The sequence below is a fragment of the Anthonomus grandis genome, chromosome 16, assembly GCF_022605725.1.
Source record: "Anthonomus grandis grandis chromosome 16, icAntGran1.3, whole genome shotgun sequence".
Lineage (NCBI taxonomy): Eukaryota > Metazoa > Arthropoda > Insecta > Coleoptera > Curculionidae > Anthonomus > Anthonomus grandis.
Window position 1 is genome coordinate 7,185,692 of NC_065561.1, and position 17,472 is coordinate 7,203,163.

The window sequence follows — 17,472 nt, forward strand, 5'->3', positions numbered from 1 at the left end:
ACCTAATGACTGGACGGAATCTGTGGTAGAAGTGCTTAACGAAAGCAGGAATGCATGCAAGCCTACTGTAGCAAGGAAAAAGAAAGTTACAGTCGAGCCAGGCAAAAGCATTTCTACCACAGATTTTTTAGAAGCGTAACCGCAACTGTCAACAAGCAAGACAACAGTGCCTTAAGACTCTCAAGAGGACGAATTTTCGAACTTAAGTCAGATAAAGCAGAATCTGAAGCAATGGAACTGGACGAGTGCTTTGATGTACAGCATCCAATGGAAAATAGCATTGCCACTGACGATTTTGTCGAGGTTAAGTTTAAGACAAATAAAGTGGAAAAATATTTTATCGGGCAAATTAAGGGACTCTTTGGTAAAAGTTTTGAAGTTAAATTTCTCAGATCAAACCGAAAAATAAAAAATTGAAGTTTGTAACTGAAAACTGTAAAATAAAGACTGTTTTTGTATTTTACTGTAGTATTTCTTTTGTTTTTTATACTTAAAAATATATGACAAATATAATTTTTTTAAATTTTTGGTCCCGATTCTCCTCATACGCGGGGCGACATGCATTTTACATGGCCTAAAACGGCGCGTCCCGATTCGCCCCAAAACAGGGTCAATCGGGACACCCTATATTTATTTATTTTTTTATAATCCATGGAAATTAAAAAATAATCGAATACATATTTCTGCTGTTGTATGGACTACGGTCACTTGCTGCTAAATTTTAACTTTGTGCGGCAGTTAATATAACATAAATATCTAATAGTCGTCCCGATTCACCCCGTTTGACGGTACGTTTAAAATTATAGGCACTCATAGAAAACCGAAAAAAATTGACACCTGTTGACCTTTTTAGCACTCGGCCATTTCAAGCATGTTTATCAAAATCAACAAATCGCAAAAGAATATTAAAAAAAAATAACCCGATGATTATATGTTTTTTTTTTTTTTTTTCGGGGTCGGTGGAGAAATTCTTTATGAACACTGGTTACGCGGCGCCGCCCCCAGTAGTGTGGGACTCAGTGTCGAGTCTGTTTCGTTCTGTACCCACTAAAACTCCACTCGCTGGGTGGTGCCTTGTGGCTCCCTACACTGCGGTCTGCTAAGAAGCAGTCCTTATTGTATCCCATATATTTAGTCCCACAGGTTCAATTCTGTAGCTTCAGGGAAGTCTAGGATTGTTTCCAGTGGTAGATTTCTTATACCCTCTGGTGAGGATTTCTCTTCCCCCAGGAATGTTGCCCTGGTTTGATTCAATGCTTCACAGAAGCACAGTATGTGAAGAGTTGTTTCGTCCTCCTCATTGCGTATGCAGGTGTTTCCTGCTGGGCGCATGGCCTGTAAATAGCTCCGCGACCCTTCGCAGTTGTTGTCTGGAGAGGCCTAGTATGTTCTCACCCTTCTTGAAGGGTGGGCTGCCTATAAGTTGTTTGGATTGTTCCATCTTTGGCAGCTGTTCCCAGTAGGATTTGTTCTGGTTTGTTAGCCAGTTGCCGATTTCCCTCTTCCAGGTCTTATCGTTGACACAACATGTTGGTTCCAGGCCTACCAGGCTGTTGCTGGCTCCTTGAGTTGCAAGTTGGATAGCCCTTCTTGCAGCCTTATTGTTGCCCATATTCTCTGCTAGGATTATCTCTGGCCTATTTTGCGCTTCGGCGAGGTTCCTGAGATCCTCCCAGCAGCTTTGCACAGTCCTTGACTTAGTCTCGAACTGTTGTAGTGCAAGTGTTGCAGCCTGGTCTCCTGTGAAAATTCCTCCAGCAAGGTTTTGCCTCTTGGCAGCCCTTCTCTCATCAGTTGGACACAGGTTTGTATTCCTATTATGCTTGCCTGTAAATTTGTTGTTTCCAGGCCCAGGTTTAGCATGAGTTGTCTGCCCTGTTGTTCGTCCTCCACCATGCCCACAGCTACCCCGATCTTGGATCGTTTGGTTGCCGTGTGCCATACTGAGTAACCTCTTTGCCTGAGCCTGTCCGCTTCTGCGTCCAGTGGTCCACTTTTCTCTTTGATGACAAAAGGTTTGTCTAGGTATGGGACCTTGGTTCTGTCTGTTCTTAGGGCCAGGCGCCCAAGGTCCTGTATCTTGTCAAATAAGGCATTGTGCCCATCTTTCGATAGGATTGTTGCGCCATTTGACAGCAGTCTTTTCGCCCCCCATATAGCTTCAGCCCGTACCACTAAGTGTAGCGGGCTTAGTCGTATCAGGTTCTCTAGGGCAGCAGTCGGCGTTGTTGATATCGCTCCTGTTATGCCCAGACATGCTATTCGTTGTGTTTTGTTGAGTATCTGTATTACAGTCCTCTTTTCTGCCGCATGCCACCATATAGGTGCTGCGTATGTAATTATGGGTCTAACCATTGTCGTGTACATCCAATGTACCATTTTTGGTGACAGTCCCCATGATCTACCGAACATTCTCTTACAGTACATAAGAGTTTTCGTGGCTTTATTTGTAGCCTGGATTACATGCTTCTTGAAGCTGAGTTTTTTATCCAGGGTTATACCTAGATATTTGACCTCGTCTTCAAGTCGCAGATTTTCTCCATAAAATTTTGTTTCTAATGGGCTCTAGTTTCCTTCTTTTGGTAAAGGAAACCAGAGTAGTTTTTGTGGGATTTACCCTTAGTTGTTCTTCCTCACACCAGTGCTCGACAGTAGTCAGGGCTCTTTGCATTTTTTCGAATACATGAGCCTGACTACCCCCTCGTGTAAGGATGACTATATCGTCAGCATATCCTATAGCGAGGATAAGCTGCCTCTTCAGTCGTGTCAGCAAGCTTTCCGATATAATGTTCCACAGCAGCGGTGACAGTACGCCCGCTTGCGGTGTTCCCCTGCACACTTTGGCCTTAACCGTTGTGCTGTTGAGATTTGCTGCTAATTTCCTATGATTTAGCATTTGGGTTATCCAGCCGCCAATCATGAGATGTATTCCTCGTGCTGCTATCACACGGTTGATTGAGTCATATGATGTATTGTCGAATGTTCCCTCAATGTCTAAGAAAGCTCCTAGGGCGATCTCTTTGTTGTTCAGAGATTGTTCGACCCTCTGGGTTATCTCGTGAATCGCTGATTCGCAAGATTTACCTGTTTGGTAGGCATACTGGTGTCGATGTAGAGGGTTGACCCGTAATACATTGTCCCTGATATGCCTTTCTATGAGCTTTTCCTCTGTTTTTAGGAGGAATGATATAAGGCAGATTGGTCGGAAGGATTTAGGTTTCGCATAGGAGTCGCGTCCCGTCTTTGGTAGAAATACTACCTTTGCTTTCCTCCAAATCTCTGGTATATGCGCCGTGGCTAGACTTGCCCGCATTATTTTACATAGTGCAGGCAGCAGCAGTTCGCTACCCCGCTGTAACATGACTGGCTTTATGCCATCCATTCCGGGAGATTTAAATGGTTTGAAGGAATTTATCGCCCATTTAACCTTCTCGTAGGTTACTACCTTTTTTGCTAGTTCCCAGCGTTCCCTTTTGCCCCTGTTCGGAATGATAGGAGTTGGGTCCTGGGTATGTTCTGGTTGATGGAGAATTTTCGATCCCAGAAAGTGCGTGTTCAGCATTAAGCCAAGCGTTTCTTCCTCGGCTGTCGTATATTCTCCATCGGGTTTTAGACAAGAGCCTAGGGTTTGACGTGGTTTGCTTAGTGGACATGAATTCTCAAAAACAACTTTAATAGCCTCAGTGACTGACTCTGTCAGCACTTCGAGCTCTACATTGTCTTTTGCCTCCGTTGGGCAGTTCTCCAGTTCGCGTCCTAGTATCTCATTGAAGAGCTCCCAGTCCGTTTTCCTGGCGTTCCTGTAGGTCTCCGGATTTGTATTCACAGATTCTAGATCGAATCTTATGTACCTGTGATCCGACAAACTTGGTTCGTCAGATACATGCCATTTTTTAACGAGGTCGCAGATGCGTCCCTTGCCAATGGTTAGATCAATTACTTCTCTGCGGAGTATGTTGACGAAGGTCGGTTCCTCCCCCACATTAAGTATATTTAGACCGGAGGCAGCACAGTAATTTAATAATGATTCGCCTCGTTTGTTTGTTCCAGTGCTTCCCCAGATAGTGTGGTGAGCATTGGCGTCACAGCCTACTATAAGGTTTTCCAATATTTGATGGCCTATCAACCTCCGAACTGTTGTCGGAGGTGGTTCCCCTTGTTGATCGTGCGGAAAGTATGCTGATACTATTATTGTATCGTAGCTCCTCTCCGCTGTTTTGATTTGCACTTTGACCGCCGCTGTGTCCCTGTCACAAAACTCCCACAGCGGTGTGGCCTCTATATCTTTTCTTATAAAGATACAGCTTCTTAAGTTAGGTCCCTCTTTTGGGTCTGACACTAGTCTCCCGTTGAGGTTTCCTAGTCCCCTTATCTGGCTCCTATAAGTATAAGGTTCCTGAATCAGGGCTATCTGAATATTCTGTCGGCTATGCATTTTTGTAAGGCCGCAGTGGCTGTTTTGCAGTGGTGGAGGTTTATTTGTATCAGCCTCACACCCATTGCGGAGAGCGATTTTAGGAAGAAGAGGTTCCCGGCAATCCCTCTGTTTCCATAGGGGTTGCCCGGTTCCTCTTCTCTTTCTCTTGGCTGCTGGCCGAGAGTCTGATCTTTATGCTGCCAAAGACAATGTATTGATTCGCTTCCCTTACTTTGGCCCAGGATTTTTCGTCCATGAGGAGCGTTACCAGGCAACCCTTGTCGTTCTGGTCCTTCCTCATATCGAGCACTTTCCACAAGCTGGTGTTGATGTTGTTTTGAACATCCAGCTTGTGTAGGAGTGCTTTCGGTTCCTCAGTAGGTCCCGGCACCCAGGTTATTGCCTTCACCGGTCTGGGAAGTTTGCCGTCCTCCGTTATCTGGAGTTCAGCTCCTTCCCAGGGAGTTTCCTTCTGCACCAGTTCGACGAGCCAATTTTTAGTTGACTCGTCGACACAGGTGATGTGAAGGATTCCCCCACCGTGGCTTACGCCTGCAAACTTGGGCGCAATTTGCGATCCGCTCTGCAGAGCGAGCGTTTTGTTGAGCAGCCAGCCCTTTAGGGTGTTTGCCTGCTCCTCCGAGATGAATGCCTCGGGGTATTTTTTAGCTGTTATGGCCATTCTTAGAACCCCCGCCGCAGCATCCCGATAGGACAGCCCTGGTTCCCGTCTTGGGCCCCTGGGCTTCTTCCTGGGTCTTTTTGACTCCGGCGGAGTTTCTCCCTCCGAGCGATGTCGTTTTTGCGTCTCGCTCGTATTGGCCTTGGTCTGGGTGGGTGTCAGTGCCTTTTTGGGCCTCGTCCCCCCCCCCCCCCCCTTCCCTTGGCCGCCAACAGTTTGGCTTTTCGTCTTTGAACCCCCGACGGTCGTTTCCTCCCGGCAGGTCCCTCTTTGGTTTTCTCAGCGGCGGTTCCTTGCGGCCCCACCGTTGACTTCTCAACAGCGGTTCCTTTAGGTCCCGCCATTGCTGGCAAAGGTTGCTCTTGGCCCCCTTCTTTGGTATTTTGGGTATCTTGGTCCATCATAGATGTTCCCACGAGTAGCTAGGGAAAAGGTGGTCCACCCCTGCAGAGCCCCGCATGCAGGGGTAAGGCTGTATACAATGGGGTGCGCCTTGTTCCCCAGGGTTGACCGCTAGTGACTGGGCTTCCCCCCAGTCTTGCATCCCTTGGCGCGCGCCATACCCTAAGAATTGGGAGATTTTATAGTGTTCTCACCACGCGGTCCGGGTGGTTAAGCCCAGACCCCCGTGCCGTTCATCAGCACGTACCCCACGCTCCCTTTCAGGATCATGGGAGTCGTTGCGCCGAATGGACGGTTTACGGTATATAGCTGGTCCGCGACGATGACCTTCAGGTGGCCCGGACGGGTGTAGGCCCGTTGGCTTCCCTTATAGTCACCGTTAACCGGAACCATTTCTGGTTTTCCGGTCGTTCTCCTATCCGCCACCTGGAGACGCGCCTGACAGGTTGCTAAACCCCCGCAGATGTTTACTGCGGTATCAGGTTTACTGCGGTATCAGGCTTGATTATATGTTAATTCGAAGTTAAAATTGTCAAACAAACTATTTAAAAGGCCACATTTTAACTTTAAAAAAAAGCTAGAAAAAATTTATACAAGTAAAGATTTTTTTAAATATTTGACAGTTGTGGACGAGACTTGAGAAATCGCTTTCAATTTTGTCATTTTTAAAAACTTCTGAAATAGTCGTTTTCACAAAAAAGAAATTAGTTTCTTGTAATCAAGGGTAAACGAGTAAGTGCGAAAAAATGATTTTAACATAAATATGTATTGAAGTAAATATAAGATTTTTTAACTAATTATAAAGTAATGTTTAATATTAGATATTTTTCTTAAATTATGTGGATGTTTGACCAATTTCTATTATTTTGTCTGCTAATGGTTTAAAAAAATTGCACGATTAAAGACCTGGAATTGCCAAATAATGTATAAGGTTTTTCTATACCTAATTGAAATCTATTTTTAGTGGTTTTCGAGAAATGAATTATTTTCTTTATTTTTTGATCAAAACATAGCTCCAAATAAATTTTTATTACTACGGCACTGGAACGCGCAGAAAATTGAAATTATGAGCGTAATTTACGGAAGTATTGCACATTGGTCTTCACTGAAAATTTGTTCTACATTATACAGGGTTGGTCAAAATTAATAATTTTACCGCTAGATACAAAAATTGTGAAAAACGCATCTTTTTAAACGGAACACCCTGTATATTATAACATATTCTTTCATTCATGTATATTATAACATATACTTGGGGTCTTTGGAGATTAACTTGCCCTCTTTTCCATTTGATTTCATCTTCCAAATTAAGGTTATAAGGCCAATTCTTTTGTTGTGTCACTTTTTTCACATAAATGATTTATACATAGGCAAACCCATAATTCTTTGGACATTTTAGAAAATCTACTTAAGATCTGTGAAGCTATGCTTCAACTATACTTACAAACATATATATACATCGTGGGACATTAAAGAGCTTCAAAGAACGTATTTTGGACGAAATTCATAAAACTTTTTAGTTTTATATTTGTTTGAGGATTTTCAGACACAAATAACTGATATGCTTCTAACAGTCATTGTTATGTGCCGCTTTTGAATTTTCTCTTTTAAACCTGAGTCATTTTAAACTGCAACAACTTTTCTACCCGGTGATTGTCTACTTATATCATTTTTCCTATAAAACCTTTCAACACTTTCTTTCAAACAGCTTGCTATTTTATTCCACAACATTATTTTTTCTTCAGTTATTACTGTGGATACTTTTGGAAATTCAGCTAGAAACATTTTTTTAAAACCTCCTTTTTCTGTCAGGTTACTTTGGTAACACAGACTAACATAAAAACTTAACTTTTTTACAACTTTCCCGAGTGATTGTGTAGTTTTAAACGCACTAAGAGTTTCCTGTTCTTGCCTTTCTTCCTGCAGCTTTTCCTTTTTTCTTAGGCGGCACAACCTTTTTTTATTGTTTCCTGTCTTCTCTCTTCCTTTATGAAATTGTCTGTAATAAATCTTTCATAGTTTTCAACTTTATTCTACTTTCCCTATTTCTTTTAGTATCTTTTTCCTTGAAAATCTTGTGGTTAATAACATCAAGTTTCAATTTTTTCCTAAAATCTATGGATTTCTCTTTACTAGATTTTGGTGACATGTTTTCTGTAACATAAAAGAGAATATCAAGATGAATTCTTAAAAATGAACATGTATAACAGTATAACAAAAATATATTACCTAAGACATAAATTGTGTAGTTGTTGTAAAGTACAGTTTTCTTTTTAATTAAAAGTTGAGTCAAATACTAATTAATCGCAGCATGCATGGCGGACGGGAATTTCCTAAATACCTATCAAGTGAAGAGAAAATACAACTACAACTACACATAAACTATCATTTAATTATTTGGGCTAATTTTACAATGATTTTGGTTGCGGACGGGACAAATAAGTCTATTAAGGAAATTTGATCAATAAATCTATTTATTTACCTTTATTTTAAATATAATATTCAATTTTCATTGAATTGGCAGTCCAGGTATATTTACTAACGCTCCGTCCTACGTGGGCGATTAAAGCGCGCGATGCGAGCGACGCGATAAAAGAGATTTTATCAAAACAATGTCTTCTAATGAGACTGTCTTGCGTGGCAACGTCAAATGATGCGCGCGATGCGACAGTATGTTTGAGCGACCAACGCGATCAAAATATTTAATATTTTAACGCGCGCATCGCGCGATGGCACAGTTGTGGTATGGTTGCCGAAGCAAGACGTGTACTTCAACATGTCTCAGCAGCCTTAACAGTTTACGGAAGGGCTAATAAGTGCCGTAAAAAGTTGTAGAGTTTTTTGGGACATAAGCCATAAGCACTATCATAATCGTTTACTGGTAGATAGGGAGTGGATACGAATCGCCACAGATTTGGGAGAAACAAGTAAGTAATCATTCAAATCATGTTGTATCTGTATAAATAAATTTGAATATAAAGTAAATTAGATTCAGAAATAAGGCATTCATTTATTGACCCGGTGTAAAATGAAACAATATCAATTAACATAATAATTTACTTTTATAATAATATAATAATATTTTACATTAAGCAGGTTTTAATGGATTCAGTTTAAAATAACTAGAAAATTTTTTTCTAATAAAAATTCCTTTCCTTGTAGATGCATTGTACTTTTTAGTCGGTTGTAAAGTCGAAATTATACCCATTTGTAGTTACGCCATCCAGGTGAGAAAAAACGTATGGCGTAGATATTTTTGCCAATCAATATTAGGTTAGAAACTTTACCATCGCCTTCAGAAATTAATAGTCTGCTATGTATTTTTATACGTTCAGAAATTAACAAATGATTTATTTTAGCAGCATATTATTATATTTTTATATTCGTGTATATACTTTCATTCCCAAAAAATTTAAAAAAAAATCGTATTATTAAAAACTTAACAATTAACAAATATTATTATAATTAATCATAAATAATGGGACATAAACAGCAAGTCCGAAACGGAATTGCACTTCAAATTGAGAATGTGATAGAGCGAGCTGCAGATGCAACAAGATTGAGCACAACAACGATCGCAAATATAAAGAAGAATGGGATAAAATCAGATCAGGATTACGCTGCTCATATATTTTCCAAGCAAAAGACCGCAAAAACCAAATCTACAACTGAAAAGTAGAATTCGGCACGAGCAGTAGACGTAACAAAACCGAGCTTACAAAAATTGTAAATAATGGTATAAAATTATTTTAACTCACTGGGAAAAATGTAAATACTGACAATTTAATTTACTTGTTCTTGAAAAAAAATGCTGCTTGAAGGAATATGTTAACACATTAAAATGAAAATACCATTCCAAAAAATAAAACATACAAACTCAAAAAAAACACCATATTGCATATACCAAGTTAATGAAATTCAAAAAAAGCTTAATCAATCTCGTCAGTATTATCAGAGTCAGAACTGAAATCAGAGATATTGTCTTCGTCATCGTCGTCTTCGTCAGTCGTAATCACAAGTGGCAGAATGTCATAGGCATCACACACTTGTATTGCCTCCCAAGCCTTTTCAATTACCTTTTCTGTATGAAAAACATATTTTTGCCAATGATCTATAGAAATTTCGTTTATTACCCTTTCCCATGTAGACAGAACTTCTGAAGGTGACCTCTTAAAATTGGAAATATATTGATCATATTTTCGTTTACATTCCGACCATACCATTTCAATTGCATTAAACTGGCAATGATATGGTGGCAGTCGCAAAATGTTGTGTCCTAAAGGTTTAACATATTCATCAAGGAAGTACTTTTTTTTACTAGGACAGTTTCTGTGTGCAATACTCCATATTTTATCTTTCATGGCTTTTTCTGGAAAGCCAATATTCTTTTTCTTCAACCATTCGGTCAGTCTCTGCTTTGTCCAAGATTTTCTCGGGATTTCTTCTAATAAACCAGAATGGTAACTTGCATTGTCCATGATTATAAATGACTTTGGAGGAAGATTTGGAACCAGCTGAGTTTTAACCCATTTTTGGAAGTTTTTCCTGTTCATATTGTCATGATAATCTCCCGTCTTTAATCCACTCTTGAATATTAAATTTGCACCCTTGATGAAGCCATCTTTGGTTCTGGCGTGGACCACTATATAACGATGACCTTAAAAATAAAAAATAATTCAATTCTCTTCTTTTAGAAATCATTCTTCCAGAACATAAATTTAATATAATTAATAAGTAATGTTCCATGCACATACGAGTAGTGTATTGAGTTAAATTCCCTCATATTGTCTCAGAGAGAAATTATATGAAACTATGAAACAGATGAAATTATGAAGTTAGAGGGCCCTTACAAGCGCAATAGTTTTTATTCAAAAAAAAATCTAAAAAGATAAACAGATAATTTTTACTTTCACTGTTTTTCCTTGAATCTGTGTGGTTGGTGTCATCTTGCTAGCTACTACGAAATGATCCCTTGCTAAAAATCCACGTCTCGTCAATGAAAACTGGAGTAAAACCTTCCGGACCTACATTTCTATTTTTGGTATACTCCTTTAAAAAATTGATTCTTTTATGAACAATATTTGTCAAGTCCATCAAATATTTTCTGTTATTTGATTTTTTCCACCTGAAGCCTATACTATTGATCCATCTTCTTAAGGAATCAATGGAAGACTCAAAATATTCAATTTCTTCCCTGAAATTTTCTCTTATTGTTGCCAATATTACATATTCTTTTCTGACGTACATAGAATAAATTGTGTCCCGAATTTTATGTTTCAAATATGTTGTAATTTTGGTTTTTGCTTGGAAGATATACGGGCTGCGTAATCCTGATCTGATGTTATCCCATTCTTCTTTATATTTGCGATCGTTATTGTGCTCAATTTTGTTGCATCTGCGGCTCGCTGTATCACATTCTCAATTTGAAGTGCAATTCCGTTTCGGACTTAAGCCAATATAAAAAGCCAATATATTTAAAATCATCAGCTGCGATTGTTCATTAAACCTATTATATCTTTTTTTAGACATTATCTAACACTTTTCGAAATAACTTCCAAGAACAAGTTGACAAACCAATATTTTTGATTGGCAGTGACGGATATTTCACATAACCTAGTATATAAAAGATGAATAATCATCAGACACCAATTTTTTTCAAAAGTTTGTTGTCGCCACTGTTTGGAATATGCTAAACAAAGATAAACAAAAATGACGTCATTACAAATGGGTATAATTTCGACTTTACACTCGGTAATGTCGAATTAACAGCCAAGTTTTCTAATTCGGAATTTGTTACGCCTTCCAGGTCTATAATAATATTGTGCAATAGCGCTATTGTCTTAACAATGACTACAGCGTTATATACACTCGTCTCAATAGCTTTTCCTAAAAGACGAAATTTTGCGACCATTATTCCGAACGAACACTCCACAACCATCCTAGCCCTAGATAATCTGTAATTAAATATATCATTTTCTTCCCCTTCTTTTAACTGGGCTCGTGGAAATGGCCTCATTAGATATTCTGTTAAAGGAAGCGCTTCATCTCCCAGAAAAACAAATGGAACTTTAATTGTTGATTGCGGCAAATGTGTTTCCTCTGGTAATCTTATTTTCCCTGATGTAATTGCAAGTCTTAGTGGACAATTTTCAAAAACCCCAGCATCATTTTCCTTCCCATAAGATCCAATATCTACCATAATGAATTAATAATTGGCATCTGTCACTGCAAGAAGTCCAATAGAAAAATAGTTCTTGTAACAGTAATACAAAGAGCCCGATTTTTGCGGTCGTTTAATTCTTATATGTTTCCCATCGACACAGCCAATACAGTTTGGAAATTGCCAATTTTTCATAAATTCGTTAAATATTTTTTTTAAGTGTATTTCAGTAGGCAATGGTATATGAGCTTCTAGTAACCTTTTCCAGTTTGCCTGACATATCTTGATAATTATTACAGATACAGCACTCTTCGAAATTCTAAAGCTGTATGCTAGTTGTCGAAATGGCATGCCTGTTGCCAAATATCTAAAAAAAAACATTTATTTTCTTAAGTTTTATTGAGGACCTAATCTAACTTAAACTGTGCCAAGATTTGCAAATTAAAACCAACTTTTTTGAGAAATTGTTAATACTTTTCATTAAAATGTTAGCAACAGTCGTGTATCCAATTTTTCTCTGTTTTTTCGGAGAAAGCGGTTAAATCAAAATGGAAGAACCTGCGTGACAATTTTAGAAGGGAGTTTAAAAAGATCCCCAAAAGTCGCTCGGGAGATGGAAGTGATCAAGCTCCAGTTTATCCAGGATCGTGGGCTCACTTCGATTCAATGCTGTTTCTGAAAGCTGTTTTTGCACCAAGGAATACCCAGGGCAATATTGAATTATCTACGTACTGCTGGGACGCTCTGCCTGTCGTAAAAGGCGACTAAAAGAGCAACCCCTTTGGTGGTAGATGTTGTCCACTTGCATCGCCCGGTTCAATACCACCATATAGGATTTAGGCGGCGTGAAGTTGTTCCATGGAACTCACGTTTCGCCGCCATGTCGATGTGTCCGGTTTCCAAAGGGCAAATGGAGAAGAAAAGTAAATGCATGATGGCGCCCTCACGACCAAAACTTTCCGGAGGTAAACTCGCCTCCCATTCGGATCTCCGGGCGGAGGCTGGTCGGGGGGGTCCATCAAGCGGATCAAAAAGCTTAAAAATCAATTTCTGCAACATCAGAGGCCTAAACACCAATATTAATGCAGTACACCAACACCTGCAATCAAATAAGCCTCACGTTCTGGCATTGGCAGAAACAAAGGTGAAACCTTCAACAACAAATGTTGAATGATCTACACACCCGATTTCGACTAAACTTTGGATTGGCAGTATTTGTCAAGAACGATTTGAGTTGCCAGCGGGAGGAAACGCTTGAACCTGCGGACTTCGACGTCATGTGGTTCAAAATAATAGCCAGTGGTGCCACGAAATTTATCTGCTGTATCTACAGACCACCAAGCGACACCCAATATAGACGGCTCTTTTTGAACCTGGCTGATTGCATTAACCATCTGCAAATTGACTACCCAAGCGCAGAAATCGTCGTCATGGGTGATTTTAACGTTCACAATATCAACTGGCTGCGCTTCTGCAACAAGAACGAGGATGAAGGACGAGAAGCTGAGCTATTTGCCACCATATGCGGGCTTACGCAGCTTGTGGAGGAACCTACCAGAATCCCCGATCGAGACGGCGAGTTCGCGAGTCTCCTAGATCTGGTCTTGGCTTCAGACCCTGACTCGTACACTGTATCAGTACATGCCCCCCTAGGAACATCGGACCACAAATTGATAACAGTCTCTTGCCAGTTGGAGGTTAAAACGCAGGATTCTCCGATGCCGCGGAAGGTATGGCACTATAAATCAGCTGAGTGGAACCATCTTCGGGAATTTTATCGCTCATTCCCTTGGAAAGAAGTCTGCTTTAGAACCAATAATATCTCAGAATGTGCAAACCAAATTACAGAGACGATCTTGGCAGGAATGGAAGCTTATATCCCTTTTTCTACTAAATGTGGATCAAACAACAAGCAATGGTTCAACCTGAATTGCAAAAAGGCAGTAAACACTAAAAACGCAGCATATCGCAAATGGCGTCAACATCCTACCATCGAAAATCGGAGGAAGTTTTTAGCCTCCAGAAATAGCTGCAAGCGAATTATTGATGAATGCAAAGAGAGTCACAACAGGATCAAAAACAAACTGCTAAACTGCCCAAATGGAACAAGATCTTTCTGGTCGATACCGACCCAAGCTGTTATCGAAGCCGTTAGTCAAGGATTTGCTAAGTCGGCCTTGCCACCCCTAACAGCAGATGATGGTTCTATCGCGGTAACAGCAAGGGAAAAAGCCAACTTACTGGGTAAACTCTTCGCGTCCAATTCTACTCTGCACTCGCAAGGCAAAACACCGCCATATTTGCTAAGGGTGAATTCATCGATGGGAGAAATTTCGTTTCCCCAACGAATTATAAATAAAATTCTTAAAAGCGTAGAAACCAACAAAGCTTCTGGACCCGATGGAATTCCAGCCCTAATACTAAAACGTTGTGCAGACGAATTGACTCCTCCCTTATGTAGACTGTTCACGGCATCGTATAAGCAGGGCCAATTTCCAACAAGGTGGAAAACTGCTCGAGTGCAAGCTGTACCCAAAAAGGGTAAGAAGACGATGCCCTCCAATTACCAGTAATATCACAGATTATGGAGAAAGCAGTCAACCAACAACTGTTAAGATATCTGGAATCATCTGGACTAATCAGCGATCATCAATACGGCTTCCGAAAGCTTAGATCCACCGGCGATCTTCTGGCCTACGTCACACACTTGTGGACGGAGGCCATGGAGAAGCACGGCGAGTCCCGCTCAGTCGCTTTTGATATTTCCAAGGCATTTGACAGAGTGTGGCATGAGGGACTACTAACCAAGCTCTCCTCAATCGGCATACAAAACTCATTATTGAATTGGATCAAAAGTTTTCTTGAACAACGAACAATCCAAGTAGCCGTCGATGGATACCTCTTTGACAATACCAGGAGAGTATTGTCAAAGAGGGGGCAATAGGGAGCGGCCCCTTGGGTTCTCATCTCCGCATCCCCAAAGGCCGTGATGTGAATTCGAATCGCAGCCCATGAGAAACGGGAGACACAGCACGCTTAGTCCTTGGAGCTGGAAGGGCCATCGTCTACGGATAGCCTTGCGCCGTCGGAAGCTGCGGTGTCAGTAGTAGTGGCCTTTTCTAAGTCGGCGGCCGAGGGCCCAGGGGCCACTGTGGAAGTAGCCACCCTGGTGTCATTAGCCGCTTTCTTGCTCTCGATAAGGGAGACAGAGGCCCTGGTGATGCTATAAAATAGCGAGCCCTGTCTCTCCCTTATCGTTTTGGCCGATCCCTCATCCACCACCAGCCTGAGATTCTTAGCCTCTTCTTTGCGCTCCCACACTCTCCACTGGGAGCACGGGAGGCCAGGATTTTGAAGCTCCAGAAGCCTCAGGGTGTCCTTGTCAGACTTATGTCTAATACCCGGGATCCTTAAGATGGCCCGGCGTAAGTAAAGCGTGGAGGGATCCACTGTTGTCAGCGTGACCCCCTCCCAAGGGGAAAGGCGTCGCCCCGCCAGCGCGTTCGGTAGGCGTAGACCCGGGTGTCCTGAGCCTTTTGGTGCCTGGTCCCTCCTTAGTGGAAGCCCCAGGCTTGCAAGCCTCTGAGGGAGTAGGTGCCAGGGTCGCCGCGGAAGCCGAGCCCAGGGAGCCCTTGGCCTCTTCTACAGCCCTAGCCGCAGCCCTAGCCTTCCTTCTCCTTCTTTTCTCAGAACCGCAGAGGTTCTTTCTTTTCAGCTGTGCCCTGTTGAGAACTCCAGCTAGATCGTCAATGTTGACGTCGGGGATTACCGGGTTCCCTGCTGAGACAGAGCCCTCGGGGGTGGGAGAATGTGTGGGCCCATCAGAGGAAGGGCCCGCAACAGGAGCTGAAGGAAAGGTGGGCTCTGATGTATCAGAGCCCGCCATAGTGGAGGGGGAACGAAGGGGAGAAAGAGTTTTTTTGGTTTTTTGATGGTTCATGCTGGTCCCACGAGTATAACGGAATAGCGGTCCACCCAGGCAGAGCTGTAAAAGGATACTCTGGAAGGTCGCCCGGTATTCCAGAGGGAACGTCTGAGACCGTGTTTTGCCCCACGGCCATTCATCCCTCGGCACGTTGCTTACACACCTTGGATTGGGCTAAAGAAGAAAAGAAGTCACGCAGGAAAAGACGAACACTAAGAAAGAAAAACAGCAGGCCGAGGGCGGCAAATAGTAAGCAGAAAGAAGAGAAAGCAGAGGCACACCCAAGAATAGCGGAAGAAAGGTGTGACTCGAATCCAACAATCCCAAGTGTTATTGCGGGGAGTTTATCGACGTCCAGTCTAGATCTACAGGATTTAGTTTCAACAGGGTTACCGTGTGAAGGATGCAGGCTAGGCCTGTACACTGTTCCACAATCTATACCAATTGAATAATATTCCAAACCACCTGGGGAATACACTGGATCTGATTTTTTGTGAGAGTACCTTGTCTGCAGAGGTCACGGCAGCTGATGATGCTCTGGTTCCACAGGACAATTACCATCCACCCCTCCTTACATCCATTACTGTTTCGAGAGGACATACTAATCATCCAGGTAGATTTAACAATCAATATTATTATGATTATAATTCAGCAAATTTTTATTTAATTAATGAACTTCTTGGACAGGTTAATTGGAATTATGTACTTCAACAGGATTCTCTAGATATTATGTTAAATATTTTTTATGATATACTTTATTCAGTTATACATATTGCTGTACCTTTAAAACGGGTGTCTCGCGGGCACTTTCCAAAGTGGTTTTCTCCAGCTCTTAAAAATTTGGTAATTTCAAAGAAACAGGCACATAAAGTTTTCAAAGATTCGGGTTCCAGAGATGATTATATTACCTTCTCAAGCTTAAGATCAGAGTGTAAATTACTTGCAAAAGTCTGTTTTGAACAATATGTTTCCGAATCAGAAAGAAATTTAGTTGATCACAGTAACATAAAGAAGTTCTGGTCTTATGTAAACTCTAGAAGACTAGGAAATGATCTACCTTCAGAAATGTTCTATAATGATAAGCATTGCCTTCTTGGTCCTGCCCTACCTGATCTCTTTGCTGATTACTTCAAAACAGTTTATTCAACCAAAAACTACCCTGTACCTGAATCTTTATCCTTCAATAATATCAACATAAGCAATTTTCACATAAATATTTCTACAATATACAATGAAATTTGCAGCTTGAACACCAATAAGGGTCCAGGGCCAGATGGCATACCACCCTCCATCCTTAAATCATGCAGTTTTGTTCTGTCTCATCCACTTTTTATTTTATTCAATAAATCATTAGAATTGGGAGTCTTCCCTGATTTTTGGAAGACAAGCTACTTGACCCCTATACATAAAGCAGGAAACAAGGGCGACGTAAGCAACTATAGACCAGTGTGCAACTTAAACGCCATTCCAAAACTATTCGAGAAAATTGTAACACAACATCTTACATCATTTTTGGGTCCTACCATTATATCAGAGCAGTTTGGCTTTAAGACCAGGAGATCAACAGAGCTTAATCTATTGACTTATGCAGACTATCTGGCGAGCGTCTTGGATAGGGGTGGCGAGGTTCACACTATCTATACCGACTTTTCGAAGGCGTTCGACAGGGTCAATCATGAGATACTTTTGAGTAAGCTTGGAGCCGCGGGTGTAGGGGGAAATTTCTTGAGATGGTTTCGCAGCTACCTATCAGATAGGTCCCAAATTGTAAGGGTCAATGGCTTCATGTCCTATGAGCTAAGCGTTCCCTCAGGTGTTCCTCAAAGATCACATTTGGGGCTGCTTCTTTTTAATGTTTTTATGAACGACATCCACTCATGTTTTAA